The sequence below is a fragment of the Carassius gibelio genome, chromosome A7 (genome assembly GCF_023724105.1).
Source record: "Carassius gibelio isolate Cgi1373 ecotype wild population from Czech Republic chromosome A7, carGib1.2-hapl.c, whole genome shotgun sequence".
Lineage (NCBI taxonomy): Eukaryota > Metazoa > Chordata > Actinopteri > Cypriniformes > Cyprinidae > Carassius > Carassius gibelio.
Genome location: NC_068377.1, coordinates 9,703,296 through 9,721,560, shown reverse-complemented (window position 1 = coordinate 9,721,560; position 18,265 = coordinate 9,703,296). Strand labels below are relative to the sequence as shown.

Here is an 18,265-nt window from a genome sequence, read left to right as displayed (position 1 = left end):
TAAAATGACCAAATTCCCCCCAAATTACATTCAATTTAAAGTAAGCGCAGTATTTGTTTACTTTTATTTAATTCAATTTCAACCAGAAGACATTTCTGATGTTAAAGTTGAGAAACAGGCCCCCATTACTTCCACACAAAGTGCGTCACCGCGCGACATTTATCTTTTGTGAATGTATTTATTTATTAAAATGCATATTTTTTATTGTTACTTATTTCTTTCCCTTAATTTAGCTCATATTAAAAAAGAGAGAAGACTTTTAAAAGACTTGGAAAAAACTTTGAGTGGAAAAGGATCTGTTTCTCTTTGGCCTGCCTGTGTGTCTTCTTTAAATAGGTCGCTCTTGACTGTTGTACTCGCTTACCGCCATACCACCCTGAGCACGCCCGATCTCGTCCGATCTCGGAAGCTAAGCAGGGTCGGGCCTGGTTAGTACTTGGATGGGAGACCGCCTGGGAATACCAGGTGCTGTAAGCTTTTGCTTTTCCTTCAGCCAAGGCTCAGCTATCATTCTAGTTCCTTTACACTTTTATACGGATTAGCTGCTTCTTTTTTGTCTGTTTTCTCTTTCTCTGTGCCATCTTTCTGCTTGCTGTGTCACAAAGGACAGCTCAGCCTCGTCATTCTTCCTTTCTCCTGCAGGAGGCGATAGACGGGCCTTTTCTCTGTCTCTATTACAAACTCTTGAGCGCCGCGTGCTCTTTTGGAAATGACACCCCTCTCTTCAGTTTGAGACGGAGCTTCCCAAATTTGATTGTCATCCGAACCCCTTAGTGGTAAACTACACAGGAGATGCACCCTCTTAGATTTAAAGTTCATTTTCAAATAAATTAACAAAAAACACATTCTCATGTTCATTTTTTCACTGATGTTGGTGTGGGATCAAATTATTTGCAATTAAACAAATGACATATTTCAGCTTTTTTGGTACTTTTTCATTACTTGGAACAGGACAAGAGTTTTTTATCATCTCAAAAAAAAAAAAAAAAAATTCATTAAACTCATCAGCAAATATTGTTTCATTGTAGGAAAATATAGGCATGCCCTTTCTGTTTTAAAATCACTAAATTCACCCCAAATTACCTGCACTCAAAGTGCATCACCACAATATTTTATTTTATTTTATTTTAATAGGTTTGGTTTTATTTTAACAAGATGACTTTTACTTCCACTCAAAGTGCCTCAACGCAATATTGATTGTATTTATTGATATTAATTTTATTAATTAATTTAAACATTTTGGTTTAATTTAATTTAACCAGGTTTGAAATTTCTGTTTTAAAATCACTAAATTCATCCCCAAATTACCTGCACTCAAAGTGCATCACCACAATATTTTATTTAATTTTATATTATTTAATTTTATTTCATTTCAATAGATTTGGTTTCATTTTAACCAGATGACATTTACTTCCACTCAAAGTGCCTCAACGCAGTATTGATTGTATTTATTGCTATTAATTTTATTAATTAATTTAAACATTTTGGTTTAATTTAATTTAACCAGGTTTGAAATTTCTGTTTTAAAATCACTAAATTCACCCCAAATTACCTGCACTCAAAGTGCATCACCACAATATTTTATTTAATTTTATTTTAATTGTTTTGGTTTTATTTTAACCAGATGACATTTACTTCCACTCAAAGTGCCTCAACGCAATATTGATTGTATTTATTGATATTAATTATTTTAAACATTTTGGTTTAATTTAATTTAACCAGGTTTGAAATTTCTGTTTTAAAATGACCAAATTCCCCCCAAATTACATTCAATTTAAAGTAAGCGCAGTGTTTGTTTACTTTTATTTAATTCAATTTCAACCAGAAGACATTTCTGATGTTAAAGTTGAGAAACAGGCCCCCATTACTTCCACACAAAGTGCGTCACCGCGCGACATTTATCTTTTGTGAATGTATTTATTTATTAAAATGCATATTTTTTATTGTTACTTATTTCTTTCCCTTAATTTAGCTCATATTAAAAAAGAGAGAAGACTTTTAAAAGACTTGGAAAAAACTTTGAGTGGAAAAGGATCTGTTTCTCTTTGGCCTGCCTGTGTGTCTTCTTTAAATAGGTCGCTCTTGACTGTTGTACTCGCTTACGGCCATACCACCCTGAGCACGCCCGATCTCGTCCGATCTCGGAAGCTAAGCAGGGTCGGGCCTGGTTAGTACTTGGATGGGAGACCGCCTGGGAATACCAGGTGCTGTAAGCTTTTGCTTTTCTTTCAGCCAAGGCTCAGCTATCATTCTAGTTCCTTTACACTTTTATACGGATTAGCTGCTTCTTTTTTGTCTGTTTTCTCTTTCTCTGTGCCATCTTTCTGCTTGCGGTGTCACAAAGGACAGCTCAGCCTCGTCATTCTTCCTTTCTCCTGCAGGAGGCGATAGACGGGCCTTTTCTCTGTCTCTATTACAAACTCTTGAGCGCCGCGTGCTCTTTTGGAAATGACACCCCTCTCTTCAGTTTGAGACGGAGCTTCCCAAATTTGATTGTCATCCGAACCCCTTAGTGGTAAACTACACAGGAGATGCACCCTCTTAGATTTAAAGTTCATTTTCAAATAAATTAACAAAAAACACATTCTCATGTTCATTTTTTCACTGATGTTGGTGTGGGATCAAATTATTTGCAATTAAACAAATGACATATTTCAGCTTTTTTGGTACTTTTTCATTACTTGGAACAGGACAAGAGTTTTTTATCATCTCAAAAAAAAAAAAAAAAAATCAAACTCATCAGCAAATATTGTTTCATTGTAGGAACATATAGGCATGCCCTTTCTGTTTTAAAATCACTAAATTCACCCCAAATTACCTGCACTCAAAGTGCATCACCACAATATTTTATTTTATTTTATTTTAATAGGTTTGGTTTTATTTTAACCAGATGACATTTACTTCCACTCAAAGTGCCTCAACGTAATATTGATTGTATTTATTGATATTAATTTTATTAATTAATTTAAACATTTTGGTTTAATTTAATTTAACCAGGTTTGAAATTCCTGTTTTAAAATCACTAAATTCACCCCAAATTACCTGCACTCAAAGTGCATCACCACAATATTTTATTTTATTTTATATTATTTAATTTTATTTTATTTCAATAGATTTGGTTTCATTTTAACCAGATGACATTTACTTCCACTCAAAGTGCCTCAACGCAGTATTGATTGTATTTATTGCTATTAATTTTATTAATTAATTTAAACATTTTGGTTTAATTTAATTTAACCAGGTTTGAAATTTCTGTTTTAAAATGACCAATTTCCCCCCAAATTACATTCAATTTAAAGTAAGCGCAGTATTTGTTTACTTTTATTTAATTCAATTTCAACCAGAAGACATTTCTGATGTTAAAGTTGAGAAACAGGCCCCCATTACTTCCACACAAAGTGCGTCACCGCGCGACATTTATCTTTTGTGAATGTATTTATTTATTAAAATGCATATTTTTTATTGTTACTTATTTCTTTCCCTTAATTTAGCTCATATTAAAAAAGAGAGAAGACTTTTAAAAGACTTGGAAAAAACTTTGAGTGGAAAAGGATCTGTTTCTCTTTGGCCTGCCTGTGTGTCTTCTTTAAATAGGTCGCTCTTGACTGTTGTACTCGCTTACGGCCATACCACCCTGAGCACGCCCGATCTCGTCCGATCTCGGAAGCTAAGCAGGGTCGGGCCTGGTTAGTACTTGGATGGGAGACCGCCTGGGAATACCAGGTGCTGTAAGCTTTTGCTTTTCCTTCAGCCAAGGCTCAGCTATCATTCTAGTTCCTTTACACTTTTATACGGATTAGCTGCTTCTTTTTTGTCTGTTTTCTCTTTCTCTGTGCCATCTTTCTGCTTGCGGTGTCACAAAGGACAGCTCAGCCTCGTCATTCTTCCTTTCTCCTGCAGGAGGCGATAGACGGGCCTTTTCTCTGTCTCTATTACAAACTCTTGAGCGCCGCGTGCTCTTTTGGAAATGACACCCCTCTCTTCAGTTTGAGACGGAGCTTCCCAAATTTGATTGTCATCCGAACCCCTTAGTGGTAAACTACACAGGAGATGCACCCTCTTAGATTTAAAGTTCATTTTCAAATAAATTAACAAAAAACACATTCTCATGTTCATTTTTTCACTGATGTTGGTGTGGGATCAAATTATTTGCAATTAAACAAATGACATATTTCAGCTTTTTTGGTACTTTTTCATTACTTGGAACAGGACAAGAGTTTTTTATCATCTCAAAAAAAAAAAAAAAAAATTCATTAAACTCATCAGCAAATATTGTTTCATTGTAGGAAAATATAGGCATGCCCTTTCTGTTTTAAAATCACTAAATTCACCCCAAATTACCTGCACTCAAAGTGCATCACCACAATATTTTATTTTATTTTATTTTAATAGGTTTGGTTTTATTTTAACAAGATGACTTTTACTTCCACTCAAAGTGCCTCAACGCAATATTGATTGTATTTATTGATATTAATTTTATTAATTAATTTAAACATTTTGGTTTAATTTAATTTAACCAGGTTTGAAATTTCTGTTTTAAAATCACTAAATTCATCCCCAAATTACCTGCACTCAAAGTGCATCACCACAATATTTTATTTAATTTTATATTATTTAATTTTATTTCATTTCAATAGATTTGGTTTCATTTTAACCAGATGACATTTACTTCCACTCAAAGTGCCTCAACGCAGTATTGATTGTATTTATTGCTATTAATTTTATTAATTAATTTAAACATTTTGGTTTAATTTAATTTAACCAGGTTTGAAATTTCTGTTTTAAAATCACTAAATTCACCCCAAATTACCTGCACTCAAAGTGCATCACCACAATATTTTATTTAATTTTATTTTAATTGTTTTGGTTTTATTTTAACCAGATGACATTTACTTCCACTCAAAGTGCCTCAACGCAATATTGATTGTATTTATTGATATTAATTATTTTAAACATTTTGGTTTAATTTAATTTAACCAGGTTTGAAATTTCTGTTTTAAAATGACCAATTTCCCCCCAAATTACATTCAATTTAAAGTAAGCGCAGTATTTGTTTACTTTTATTTAATTCAATTTCAACCAGAAGACATTTCTGATGTTAAAGTTGAGAAACAGGCCCCCATTACTTCCACACAAAGTGCGTCACCGCGCGACATTTATCTTTTGTGAATGTATTTATTTATTAAAATGCATATTTTTTATTGTTACTTATTTCTTTCCCTTAATTTAGCTCATATTAAAAAAGAGAGAAGACTTTTAAAAGACTTGGAAAAAACTTTGAGTGGAAAAGGATCTGTTTCTCTTTGGCCTGCCTGTGTGTCTTCTTTAAATAGGTCGCTCTTGACTGTTGTACTCGCTTACGGCCATACCACCCTGAGCACGCCCGATCTCGTCCGATCTCGGAAGCTAAGCAGGGTCGGGCCTGGTTAGTACTTGGATGGGAGACCGCCTGGGAATACCAGGTGCTGTAAGCTTTTGCTTTTCCTTCAGCCAAGGCTCAGCTATCATTCTAGTTCCTTTACACTTTTATACGGATTAGCTGCTTCTTTTTTGTCTGTTTTCTCTTTCTCTGTGCCATCTTTCTGCTTGCGGTGTCACAAAGGACAGCTCAGCCTCGTCATTCTTCCTTTCTCCTGCAGGAGGCGATAGACGGGCCTTTTCTCTGTCTCTATTACAAACTCTTGAGCGCCGCGTGCTCTTTTGGAAATGACACCCCTCTCTTCAGTTTGAGACGGAGCTTCCCAAATTTGATTGTCATCCGAACCCCTTAGTGGTAAACTACACAGGAGATGCACCCTCTTAGATTTAAAGTTCATTTTCAAATAAATTAACAAAAAACACATTCTCATGTTCATTTTTTCACTGATGTTGGTGTGGGATCAAATTATTTGCAATTAAACAAATGACATATTTCAGCTTTTTTGGTACTTTTTCATTACTTGGAACAGGACAAGAGTTTTTTATCATCTCAAAAAAAAAAAAAAAAAATTCATTAAACTCATCAGCAAATATTGTTTCATTGTAGGAAAATATAGGCATGCCCTTTCTGTTTTAAAATCACTAAATTCACCCCAAATTACCTGCACTCAAAGTGCATCACCACAATATTTTATTTTATTTTATTTTAATAGGTTTGGTTTTATTTTAACAAGATGACTTTTACTTCCACTCAAAGTGCCTCAACGCAATATTGATTGTATTTATTGATATTAATTTTATTAATTAATTTAAACATTTTGGTTTAATTTAATTTAACCAGGTTTGAAATTTCTGTTTTAAAATCACTAAATTCATCCCCAAATTACCTGCACTCAAAGTGCATCACCACAATATTTTATTTAATTTTATATTATTTAATTTTATTTCATTTCAATAGATTTGGTTTCATTTTAACCAGATGACATTTACTTCCACTCAAAGTGCCTCAACGCAGTATTGATTGTATTTATTGCTATTAATTTTATTAATTAATTTAAACATTTTGGTTTAATTTAATTTAACCAGGTTTGAAATTTCTGTTTTAAAATCACTAAATTCACCCCAAATTACCTGCACTCAAAGTGCATCACCACAATATTTTATTTAATTTTATTTTAATTGTTTTGGTTTTATTTTAACCAGATGACATTTACTTCCACTCAAAGTGCCTCAACGCAATATTGATTGTATTTATTGATATTAATTATTTTAAACATTTTGGTTTAATTTAATTTAACCAGGTTTGAAATTTCTGTTTTAAAATGACCAATTTCCCCCCAAATTACATTCAATTTAAAGTAAGCGCAGTATTTGTTTACTTTTATTTAATTCAATTTCAACCAGAAGACATTTCTGATGTTAAAGTTGAGAAACAGGCCCCCATTACTTCCACACAAAGTGCGTCACCGCGCGACATTTATCTTTTGTGAATGTATTTATTTATTAAAATGCATATTTTTTATTGTTACTTATTTCTTTCCCTTAATTTAGCTCATATTAAAAAAGAGAGAAGACTTTTAAAAGACTTGGAAAAAACTTTGAGTGGAAAAGGATCTGTTTCTCTTTGGCCTGCCTGTGTGTCTTCTTTAAATAGGTCGCTCTTGACTGTTGTACTCGCTTACGGCCATACCACCCTGAGCACGCCCGATCTCGTCCGATCTCGGAAGCTAAGCAGGGTCGGGCCTGGTTAGTACTTGGATGGGAGACCGCCTGGGAATACCAGGTGCTGTAAGCTTTTGCTTTTCCTTCAGCCAAGGCTCAGCTATCATTCTAGTTCCTTTACACTTTTATACGGATTAGCTGCTTCTTTTTTGTCTGTTTTCTCTTTCTCTGTGCCATCTTTCTGCTTGCGGTGTCACAAAGGACAGCTCAGCCTCGTCATTCTTCCTTTCTCCTGCAGGAGGCGATAGACGGGCCTTTTCTCTGTCTCTATTACAAACTCTTGAGCGCCGCGTGCTCTTTTGGAAATGACACCCCTCTCTTCAGTTTGAGACGGAGCTTCCCAAATTTGATTGTCATCCGAACCCCTTAGTGGTAAACTACACAGGAGATGCACCCTCTTAGATTTAAAGTTCATTTTCAAATAAATTAACAAAAAACACATTCTCATGTTCATTTTTTCACTGATGTTGGTGTGGGATCAAATTATTTGCAATTAAACAAATGACATATTTCAGCTTTTTTGGTACTTTTTCATTACTTGGAACAGGACAAGAGTTTTTTATCATCTCAAAAAAAAAAAAAAAAAATTCATTAAACTCATCAGCAAATATTGTTTCATTGTAGGAAAATATAGGCATGCCCTTTCTGTTTTAAAATCACTAAATTCACCCCAAATTACCTGCACTCAAAGTGCATCACCACAATATTTTATTTTATTTTATTTTAATAGGTTTGGTTTTATTTTAACAAGATGACTTTTACTTCCACTCAAAGTGCCTCAACGCAATATTGATTGTATTTATTGATATTAATTTTATTAATTAATTTAAACATTTTGGTTTAATTTAATTTAACCAGGTTTGAAATTTCTGTTTTAAAATCACTAAATTCATCCCCAAATTACCTGCACTCAAAGTGCATCACCACAATATTTTATTTAATTTTATATTATTTAATTTTATTTCATTTCAATAGATTTGGTTTCATTTTAACCAGATGACATTTACTTCCACTCAAAGTGCCTCAACGCAGTATTGATTGTATTTATTGCTATTAATTTTATTAATTAATTTAAACATTTTGGTTTAATTTAATTTAACCAGGTTTGAAATTTCTGTTTTAAAATCACTAAATTCACCCCAAATTACCTGCACTCAAAGTGCATCACCACAATATTTTATTTAATTTTATTTTAATTGTTTTGGTTTTATTTTAACCAGATGACATTTACTTCCACTCAAAGTGCCTCAACGCAATATTGATTGTATTTATTGATATTAATTATTTTAAACATTTTGGTTTAATTTAATTTAACCAGGTTTGAAATTTCTGTTTTAAAATGACCAAATTCCCCCCAAATTACATTCAATTTAAAGTAAGCGCAGTATTTGTTTACTTTTATTTAATTCAATTTCAACCAGAAGACATTTCTGATGTTAAAGTTGAGAAACAGGCCCCCATTACTTCCACACAAAGTGCGTCACCGCGCGACATTTATCTTTTGTGAATGTATTTATTTATTAAAATGCATATTTTTTATTGTTACTTATTTCTTTCCCTTAATTTAGCTCATATTAAAAAAGAGAGAAGACTTTTAAAAGACTTGGAAAAAACTTTGAGTGGAAAAGGATCTGTTTCTCTTTGGCCTGCCTGTGTGTCTTCTTTAAATAGGTCGCTCTTGACTGTTGTACTCGCTTACGGCCATACCACCCTGAGCACGCCCGATCTCGTCCGATCTCGGAAGCTAAGCAGGGTCGGGCCTGGTTAGTACTTGGATGGGAGACCGCCTGGGAATACCAGGTGCTGTAAGCTTTTGCTTTTCCTTCAGCCAAGGCTCAGCTATCATTCTAGTTCCTTTACACTTTTATACGGATTAGCTGCTTCTTTTTTGTCTGTTTTCTCTTTCTCTGTGCCATCTTTCTGCTTGCGGTGTCACAAAGGACAGCTCAGCCTCGTCATTCTTCCTTTCTCCTGCAGGAGGCGATAGACGGGCCTTTTCTCTGTCTCTATTACAAACTCTTGAGCGCCGCGTGCTCTTTTGGAAATGACACCCCTCTCTTCAGTTTGAGACTGAGCTTCCCAAATTTGATTGTCATCCGAACCCCTTAGTGGTAAACTACACAGGAGATGCACCCTCTTAGATTTAAAGTTCATTTTCAAATAAATTAACAAAAAACACATTCTCATGTTCATTTTTTCACTGATGTTGGTGTGGGATCAAATTATTTGCAATTAAACAAATGACATATTTCAGCTTTTTTGGTACTTTTTCATTACTTGGAACAGGACAAGAGTTTTTTATCATCTCAAAAAAAAAAAAAAAAATTCATTAAACTCATCAGCAAATATTGTTTCATTGTAGGAAAATATAGGCATGCCCTTTCTGTTTTAAAATCACTAAATTCACCCCAAATTACCTGCACTCAAAGTGCATCACCACAATATTTTATTTTATTTTATTTTAATAGGTTTGGTTTTATTTTAACAAGATGACTTTTACTTCCACTCAAAGTGCCTCAACGCAATATTGATTGTATTTATTGATAATAATTTTATTAATTAATTTAAACATTTTGGTTTAATTTAATTTAACCAGGTTTGAAATTTCTGTTTTAAAATCACTAAATTCATCCCCAAATTACCTGCACTCAAAGTGCATCACCACAATATTTTATTTAATTTTATATTATTTAATTTTATTTCATTTCAATAGATTTGGTTTCATTTTAACCAGATGACATTTACTTCCACTCAAAGTGCCTCAACGCAGTATTGATTGTATTTATTGCTATTAATTTTATTAATTAATTTAAACATTTTGGTTTAATTTAATTTAACCAGGTTTGAAATTTCTGTTTTAAAATCACTAAATTCACCCCAAATTACCTGCACTCAAAGTGCATCACCACAATATTTTATTTAATTTTATTTTAATTGTTTTGGTTTTATTTTAACCAGATGACATTTACTTCCACTCAAAGTGCCTCAACGCAATATTGATTGTATTTATTGATATTAATTATTTTAAACATTTTGGTTTAATTTAATTTAACCAGGTTTGAAATTTCTGTTTTAAAATGACCAAATTCCCCCCAAATTACATTCAATTTAAAGTAAGCGCAGTATTTGTTTACTTTTATTTAATTCAATTTCAACCAGAAGACATTTCTGATGTTAAAGTTGAGAAACAGGCCCCCATTACTTCCACACAAAGTGCGTCACCGCGCGACATTTATCTTTTGTGAATGTATTTATTTATTAAAATGCATATTTTTTATTGTTACTTATTTCTTTCCCTTAATTTAGCTCATATTAAAAAAGAGAGAAGACTTTTAAAAGACTTGGAAAAAACTTTGAGTGGAAAAGGATCTGTTTCTCTTTGGCCTGCCTGTGTGTCTTCTTTAAATAGGTCGCTCTTGACTGTTGTACTCGCTTACGGCCATACCACCCTGAGCACGCCCGATCTCGTCCGATCTCGGAAGCTAAGCAGGGTCGGGCCTGGTTAGTACTTGGATGGGAGACCGCCTGGGAATATCAGGTGCTGTAAGCTTTTGCTTTTCCTTCAGCCAAGGCTCAGCTATCATTCTAGTTCCTTTACACTTTTATACGGATTAGCTGCTTCTTTTTTGTCTGTTTTCTCTTTCTCTGTGCCATCTTTCTGCTGGCGGTGTCACAAAGGACAGCTCAGCCTCGTCATTCTTCCTTTCTCCTGCAGGAGGCGATAGACGGGCCTTTTCTCTGTCTCTATTACAAACTCTTGAGCGCCGCGTGCTCTTTTGGAAATGACACCCCTCTCTTCAGTTTGAGACGGAGCTTCCCAAATTTGATTGTCATCCGAACCCCTTAGTGGTAAACTACACAGGAGATGCACCCTCTTAGATTTAAAGTTCATTTTCAAATAAATTAACAAAAAACACATTCTCATGTTCATTTTTTCACTGATGTTGGTGTGGGATCAAATTATTTGCAATTAAACAAATGACATATTTCAGCTTTTTTGGTACTTTTTCATTACTTGGAACAGGACAAGAGTTTTTTATCATCTCAAAAAAAAAAAAAAAATTCATTAAACTCATCAGCAAATATTGTTTCATTGTAGGAAAATATAGGCATGCCCTTTCTGTTTTAAAATCACTAAATTCACCCCAAATTACCTGCACTCAAAGTGCATCACCACAATATTTTATTTTATTTTATTTTAATAGGTTTGGTTTTATTTTAACAAGATGACTTTTACTTCCACTCAAAGTGCCTCAACGCAATATTGATTGTATTTATTGATATTAATTTTATTAATTAATTTAAACAATTTGGTTTAATTTAATTTAACCAGGTTTGAAATTTCTGTTTTAAAATCACTAAATTCATCCCCAAATTACCTGCACTCAAAGTGCATCACCACAATATTTTATTTAATTTTATATTATTTAATTTTATTTCATTTCAATAGATTTGGTTTCATTTTAACCAGATGACATTTACTTCCACTCAAAGTGCCTCAACGCAGTATTGATTGTATTTATTGCTATTAATTTTATTAATTAATTTAAACATTTTGGTTTAATTTAATTTAACCAGGTTTGAAATTTCTGTTTTAAAATCACTAAATTCACCCCAAATTACCTGCACTCAAAGTGCATCACCACAATATTTTATTTAATTTTATTTTAATTGTTTTGGTTTTATTTTAACCAGATGACATTTACTTCCACTCAAAGTGCCTCAACGCAATATTGATTGTATTTATTGATATTAATTATTTTAAACATTTTGGTTTAATTTAATTTAACCAGGTTTGAAATTTCTGTTTTAAAATGACCAAATTCCCCCCAAATTACATTCAATTTAAAGTAAGCGCAGTGTTTGTTTACTTTTATTTAATTTAATTTCAACCAGAAGACATTTCTGATGTTAAAGTTGAGAAACAGGCCCCCATTACTTCCACACAAAGTGCGTCACCGCGCGACATTTATCTTTTGTGAATGTATTTATTTATTAAAATGCATATTTTTTATTGTTACTTATTTCTTTCCCTTAATTTAGCTCATATTAAAAAAGAGAGAAGACTTTTAAAAGACTTGGAAAAAACTTTGAGTGGAAAAGGATCTGTTTCTCTTTGGCCTGCCTGTGTGTCTTCTTTAAATAGGTCGCTCTTGACTGTTGTACTCGCTTACGGCCATACCACCCTGAGCACGCCCGATCTCGTCCGATCTCGGAAGCTAAGCAGGGTCGGGCCTGGTTAGTACTTGGATGGGAGACCGCCTGGGAATACCAGGTGCTGTAAGCTTTTGCTTTTCTTTCAGCCAAGGCTCAGCTATCATTCTAGTTCCTTTACACTTTTATACGGATTAGCTGCTTCTTTTTTGTCTGTTTTCTCTTTCTCTGTGCCATCTTTCTGCTTGCGGTGTCACAAAGGACAGCTCAGCCTCGTCATTCTTCCTTTCTCCTGCAGGAGGCGATAGACGGGCCTTTTCTCTGTCTCTATTACAAACTCTTGAGCGCCGCGTGCTCTTTTGGAAATGACACCCCTCTCTTCAGTTTGAGACGGAGCTTCCCAAATTTGATTGTCATCCGAACCCCTTAGTGGTAAACTACACAGGAGATGCACCCTCTTAGATTTAAAGTTCATTTTCAAATAAATTAACAAAAAACACATTCTCATGTTCATTTTTTCACTGATGTTGGTGTGGGATCAAATTATTTGCAATTAAACAAATGACATATTTCAGCTTTTTTGGTACTTTTTCATTACTTGGAACAGGACAAGAGTTTTTTATCATCTCAAAAAAAAAAAAAAAATTCATTAAACTCATCAGCAAATATTGTTTCATTGTAGGAACATATAGGCATGCCCTTTCTGTTTTAAAATCACTAAATTCACCCCAAATTACCTGCACTCAAAGTGCATCACCACAATATTTTATTTTATTTTATTTTAATAGGTTTGGTTTTATTTTAACAAGATGACTTTTACTTCCACTCAAAGTGCCTCAACGCAATATTGATTGTATTTATTGATATTAATTTTATTAATTAATTTAAACATTTTGGTTTAATTTAATTTAACCAGGTTTGAAATTTCTGTTTTAAAATCACTAAATTCATCCCCAAATTACCTGCACTCAAAGTGCATCACCACAATATTTTATTTAATTTTATATTATTTAATTTTATTTCATTTCAATAGATTTGGTTTCATTTTAACCAGATGACATTTACTTCCACTCAAAGTGCCTCAACGCAGTATTGATTGTATTTATTGCTATTAATTTTATTAATTAATTTAAACATTTTGGTTTAATTTAATTTAACCAGGTTTGAAATTTCTGTTTTAAAATGACCAATTTCCCCCCAAATTACATTCAATTTAAAGTAAGCGCAGTATTTGTTTACTTTTATTTAATTCAATTTCAACCAGAAGACATTTCTGATGTTAAAGTTGAGAAACAGGCCCCCATTACTTCCACACAAAGTGCGTCACCGCGCGACATTTATCTTTTGTGAATGTATTTATTTATTAAAATGCATATTTTTTATTGTTACTTATTTCTTTCCCTTAATTTAGCTCATATTAAAAAAGAGAGAAGACTTTTAAAAGACTTGGAAAAAACTTTGAGTGGAAAAGGATCTGTTTCTCTTTGGCCTGCCTGTGTGTCTTCTTTAAATAGGTCGCTCTTGACTGTTGTACTCGCTTACGGCCATACCACCCTGAGCACGCCCGATCTCGTCCGATCTCGGAAGCTAAGCAGGGTCGGGCCTGGTTAGTACTTGGATGGGAGACCGCCTGGGAATACCAGGGGCTGTAAGCTTTTGCTTTTCCTTCAGCCAAGGCTCAGCTATCATTCTAGTTCCTTTACACTTTTATACGGATTAGCTGCTTCTTTTTTGTCTGTTTTCTCTTTCTCTGTGCCATCTTTCTGCTTGCGGTGTCACAAAGGACAGCTCAGCCTCGTCATTCTTCCTTTCTCCTGCAGGAGGCGATAGACGGGCCTTTTCTCTGTCTCTATTACAAACTCTTGAGCGCCGCGTGCTCTTTTGGAAATGACACCCCTCTCTTCAGTTTGAGACGGAGCTTCCCAAATTTGATTGTCATCCGAACCCCTTAGTGGTAAACTACACAGGAGATGCACCCTCTTAGATTTAAAGTTCATTTTCAAATAAATTAACAAAAAACACATTCTCATGTTCATTTTTTCACTGATGTTGGTGTGGGATCAAATTATTTGCAATTAAACAAATGACATATTTCAGCTTTTTTGGTACTTTTTCATTACTTGGAACAGGACAAGAGTTTTTTATCATCTCAAAAAAAAAAAAAAAAAATTCATTAAACTCATCAGCAAATATTGTTTCATTGTAGGAAAATATAGGCATGCCCTTTCTGTTTTAAAATCACTAAATTCACCCCAAATTACCTGCACTCAAAGTGCATCACCACAATATTTTATTTTATTTTATTTTAATAGGTTTGGTTTTATTTTAACAAGATGACTTTTACTTCCACTCAAAGTGCCTCAACGCAATATTGATTGTATTTATTGATATTAATTTTATTAATTAATTTAAACATTTTGGTTTAATTTAATTTAACCAGGTTTGAAATTTCTGTTTTAAAATCACTAAATTCATCCCCAAATTACCTGCACTCAAAGTGCATCACCACAATATTTTATTTAATTTTATATTATTTAATTTTATTTCATTTCAATAGATTTGGTTTCATTTTAACCAGATGACATTTACTTCCACTCAAAGTGCCTCAACGCAGTATTGATTGTATTTATTGCTATTAATTTTATTAATTAATTTAAACATTTTGGTTTAATTTAATTTAACCAGGTTTGAAATTTCTGTTTTAAAATCACTAAATTCACCCCAAATTACCTGCACTCAAAGTGCATCACCACAATATTTTATTTAATTTTATTTTAATTGTTTTGGTTTTATTTTAACCAGATGACATTTACTTCCACTCAAAGTGCCTCAACGCAATATTGATTGTATTTATTGATATTAATTATTTTAAACATTTTGGTTTAATTTAATTTAACCAGGTTTGAAATTTCTGTTTTAAAATGACCAAATTCCCCCCAAATTACATTCAATTTAAAGTAAGCGCAGTATTTGTTTACTTTTATTTAATTCAATTTCAACCAGAAGACATTTCTGATGTTAAAGTTGAGAAACAGGCCCCCATTACTTCCACACAAAGTGCGTCACCGCGCGACATTTATCTTTTGTGAATGTATTTATTTATTAAAATGCATATTTTTTATTGTTACTTATTTCTTTCCCTTAATTTAGCTCATATTAAAAAAGAGAGAAGACTTTTAAAAGACTTGGAAAAAACTTTGAGTGGAAAAGGATCTGTTTCTCTTTGGCCTGCCTGTGTGTCTTCTTTAAATAGGTCGCTCTTGACTGTTGTACTCGCTTACGGCCATACCACCCTGAGCACGCCCGATCTCGTCCGATCTCGGAAGCTAAGCAGGGTCGGGCCTGGTTAGTACTTGGATGGGAGACCGCCTGGGAATACCAGGTGCTGTAAGCTTTTGCTTTTCCTTCAGCCAAGGCTCAGCTATCATTCTAGTTCCTTTACACTTTTATACGGATTAGCTGCTTCTTTTTTGTCTGTTTTCTCTTTCTCTGTGCCATCTTTCTGCTTGCGGTGTCACAAAGGACAGCTCAGCCTCGTCATTCTTCCTTTCTCCTGCAGGAGGCGATAGACGGGCCTTTTCTCTGTCTCTATTACAAACTCTTGAGCGCCGCGTGCTCTTTTGGAAATGACACCCCTCTCTTCAGTTTGAGACTGAGCTTCCCAAATTTGATTGTCATCCGAACCCCTTAGTGGTAAACTACACAGGAGATGCACCCTCTTAGATTTAAAGTTCATTTTCAAATAAATTAACAAAAAACACATTCTCATGTTCATTTTTTCACTGATGTTGGTGTGGGATCAAATTATTTGCAATTAAACAAATGACATATTTCAGCTTTTTTGGTACTTTTTCATTACTTGGAACAGGACAAGAGTTTTTTATCATCTCAAAAAAAAAAAAAAAAATTCATTAAACTCATCAGCAAATATTGTTTCATTGTAGGAAAATATAGGCATGCCCTTTCTGTTTTAAAATCACTAAATTCACCCCAAATTACCTGCACTCAAAGTGCATCACCACAATATTTTATTTTATTTTATTTTAATAGGTTTGGTTTTATTTTAACAAGATGACTTTTACTTCCACTCAAAGTGCCTCAACGCAATATTGATTGTATTTATTGATAATAATTTTATTAATTAATTTAAACATTTTGGTTTAATTTAATTTAACCAGGTTTGAAATTTCTGTTTTAAAATCACTAAATTCATCCCCAAATTACCTGCACTCAAAGTGCATCACCACAATATTTTATTTAATTTTATATTATTTAATTTTATTTCATTTCAATAGATTTGGTTTCATTTTAACCAGATGACATTTACTTCCACTCAAAGTGCCTCAACGCAGTATTGATTGTATTTATTGCTATTAATTTTATTAATTAATTTAAACATTTTGGTTTAATTTAATTTAACCAGGTTTGAAATTTCTGTTTTAAAATCACTAAATTCACCCCAAATTACCTGCACTCAAAGTGCATCACCACAATATTTTATTTAATTTTATTTTAATTGTTTTGGTTTTATTTTAACCAGATGACATTTACTTCCACTCAAAGTGCCTCAACGCAATATTGATTGTATTTATTGATATTAATTATTTTAAACATTTTGGTTTAATTTAATTTAACCAGGTTTGAAATTTCTGTTTTAAAATGACCAAATTCCCCCCAAATTACATTCAATTTAAAGTAAGCGCAGTATTTGTTTACTTTTATTTAATTCAATTTCAACCAGAAGACATTTCTGATGTTAAAGTTGAGAAACAGGCCCCCATTACTTCCACACAAAGTGCGTCACCGCGCGACATTTATCTTTTGTGAATGTATTTATTTATTAAAATGCATATTTTTTATTGTTACTTATTTCTTTCCCTTAATTTAGCTCATATTAAAAAAGAGAGAAGACTTTTAAAAGACTTGGAAAAAACTTTGAGTGGAAAAGGATCTGTTTCTCTTTGGCCTGCCTGTGTGTCTTCTTTAAATAGGTCGCTCTTGACTGTTGTACTCGCTTACGGCCATACCACCCTGAGCACGCCCGATCTCGTCCGATCTCGGAAGCTAAGCAGGGTCGGGCCTGGTTAGTACTTGGATGGGAGACCGCCTGGGAATATCAGGTGCTGTAAGCTTTTGCTTTTCCTTCAGCCAAGGCTCAGCTATCATTCTAGTTCCTTTACACTTTTATACGGATTAGCTGCTTCTTTTTTGTCTGTTTTCTCTTTCTCTGTGCCATCTTTCTGCTGGCGGTGTCACAAAGGACAGCTCAGCCTCGTCATTCTTCCTTTCTCCTGCAGGAGGCGATAGACGGGCCTTTTCTCTGTCTCTATTACAAACTCTTGAGCGCCGCGTGCTCTTTTGGAAATGACACCCCTCTCTTCAGTTTGAGACGGAGCTTCCCAAATTTGATTGTCATCCGAACCCCTTAGTGGTAAACTACACAGGAGATGCACCCTCTTAGATTTAAAGTTCATTTTCAAATAAATTAACAAAAAACACATTCTCATGTTCATTTTTTCACTGATGTTGGTGTGGGATCAAATTATTTGCAATTAAACAAATGACATATTTCAGCTTTTTTGGTACTTTTTCATTACTTGGAACAGGACAAGAGTTTTTTATCATCTCAAAAAAAAAAAAAAAATTCATTAAACTCATCAGCAAATATTGTTTCATTGTAGGAAAATATAGGCATGCCCTTTCTGTTTTAAAATCACTAAATTCACCCCAAATTACCTGCACTCAAAGTGCATCACCACAATATTTTATTTTATTTTATTTTAATAGGTTTGGTTTTATTTTAACAAGATGACTTTTACTTCCACTCAAAGTGCCTCAACGCAATATTGATTGTATTTATTGATATTAATTTTATTAATTAATTTAAACAATTTGGTTTAATTTAATTTAACCAGGTTTGAAATTTCTGTTTTAAAATCACTAAATTCATCCCCAAATTACCTGCACTCAA

General features: G+C 33.3%; 11 non-coding genes across 11 annotated transcripts; all 11 read left to right on the top strand.

The window, feature by feature from the left end:
* The first annotated feature begins 358 nt into the window (after window positions 1–358).
* Window positions 359–477, top strand: LOC128017923 (5S ribosomal RNA). Its single transcript, XR_008184618.1, has one exon. It is a non-coding gene; the product is annotated as a 5S ribosomal RNA (ribosomal RNA).
* Window positions 478–2,097: 1,620 nt separating this feature from the next.
* LOC128017977 (5S ribosomal RNA) lies at window positions 2,098–2,216 on the top strand. Its single transcript, XR_008184667.1, has one exon. It is a non-coding gene; the product is annotated as a 5S ribosomal RNA (ribosomal RNA).
* Window positions 2,217–3,616: 1,400 nt separating this feature from the next.
* LOC128017975 (5S ribosomal RNA) lies at window positions 3,617–3,735 on the top strand. Its single transcript, XR_008184665.1, has one exon. It is a non-coding gene; the product is annotated as a 5S ribosomal RNA (ribosomal RNA).
* A 1,620-nt stretch (window positions 3,736–5,355) lies between these two features.
* On the top strand, window positions 5,356–5,474 carry LOC128017974 (5S ribosomal RNA). The gene has a single exon (XR_008184664.1). It is a non-coding gene; the product is annotated as a 5S ribosomal RNA (ribosomal RNA).
* Window positions 5,475–7,094: 1,620 nt separating this feature from the next.
* Window positions 7,095–7,213, top strand: LOC128017973 (5S ribosomal RNA). The gene has a single exon (XR_008184663.1). It is a non-coding gene; the product is annotated as a 5S ribosomal RNA (ribosomal RNA).
* A 1,620-nt stretch (window positions 7,214–8,833) lies between these two features.
* Window positions 8,834–8,952, top strand: LOC128017972 (5S ribosomal RNA). The gene has a single exon (XR_008184662.1). It is a non-coding gene; the product is annotated as a 5S ribosomal RNA (ribosomal RNA).
* A 1,619-nt stretch (window positions 8,953–10,571) lies between these two features.
* On the top strand, window positions 10,572–10,690 carry LOC128017907 (5S ribosomal RNA). Its single transcript, XR_008184603.1, has one exon. It is a non-coding gene; the product is annotated as a 5S ribosomal RNA (ribosomal RNA).
* Window positions 10,691–12,308: 1,618 nt separating this feature from the next.
* LOC128017971 (5S ribosomal RNA) lies at window positions 12,309–12,427 on the top strand. The gene has a single exon (XR_008184661.1). It is a non-coding gene; the product is annotated as a 5S ribosomal RNA (ribosomal RNA).
* Window positions 12,428–13,830: 1,403 nt separating this feature from the next.
* On the top strand, window positions 13,831–13,949 carry LOC128017917 (5S ribosomal RNA). Its single transcript, XR_008184612.1, has one exon. It is a non-coding gene; the product is annotated as a 5S ribosomal RNA (ribosomal RNA).
* A 1,620-nt stretch (window positions 13,950–15,569) lies between these two features.
* Window positions 15,570–15,688, top strand: LOC128017970 (5S ribosomal RNA). Its single transcript, XR_008184660.1, has one exon. It is a non-coding gene; the product is annotated as a 5S ribosomal RNA (ribosomal RNA).
* Window positions 15,689–17,307: 1,619 nt separating this feature from the next.
* LOC128017906 (5S ribosomal RNA) lies at window positions 17,308–17,426 on the top strand. The gene has a single exon (XR_008184602.1). It is a non-coding gene; the product is annotated as a 5S ribosomal RNA (ribosomal RNA).
* Window positions 17,427–18,265: the final 839 nt, after the last annotated feature.